The sequence below is a fragment of the Gavialis gangeticus genome, unplaced genomic scaffold, assembly GCF_001723915.1.
Source record: "Gavialis gangeticus isolate Ggan-Ray unplaced genomic scaffold, GavGan_comp1, whole genome shotgun sequence".
In the NCBI taxonomy this organism is placed as follows: domain Eukaryota; kingdom Metazoa; phylum Chordata; order Crocodylia; family Gavialidae; genus Gavialis; species Gavialis gangeticus.
In genome coordinates, this window is record NW_017729002.1 from 24,207,836 (window position 1) to 24,208,039 (window position 204).

At 59.8% G+C, this 204-nt stretch overlaps 1 protein-coding gene across 1 annotated transcript in view; it reads right to left on the bottom strand.

The window, feature by feature from the left end:
* Window positions 1-204, bottom strand: part of SEC14L5 (SEC14 like lipid binding 5) — an 81,073-nt gene that overhangs the window by 62,226 nt on the left and 18,643 nt on the right. The gene's annotated exons all lie outside the window — the stretch shown is intronic.

Below are 204 nucleotides of genomic sequence, written 5' to 3' on the forward strand. Positions count from 1 at the left end.
AGGATCCCTAAGCTCCTCCAGCCCACAGACCACTATCCCATGCTCCTTATTCATGTGGGCACCAATGACATGGCTCAGAACGCTCCCAGCCGGGTCATGAGGCGCTACAGGGATTCGGGAGTGGGGCTAAAGGGTCTGGGGGCGCAGGTGGTGTTCTCTTCGATTCTCCCAGTCTTGGGCTACGGGCTGAGGAGGGAGAGGAGG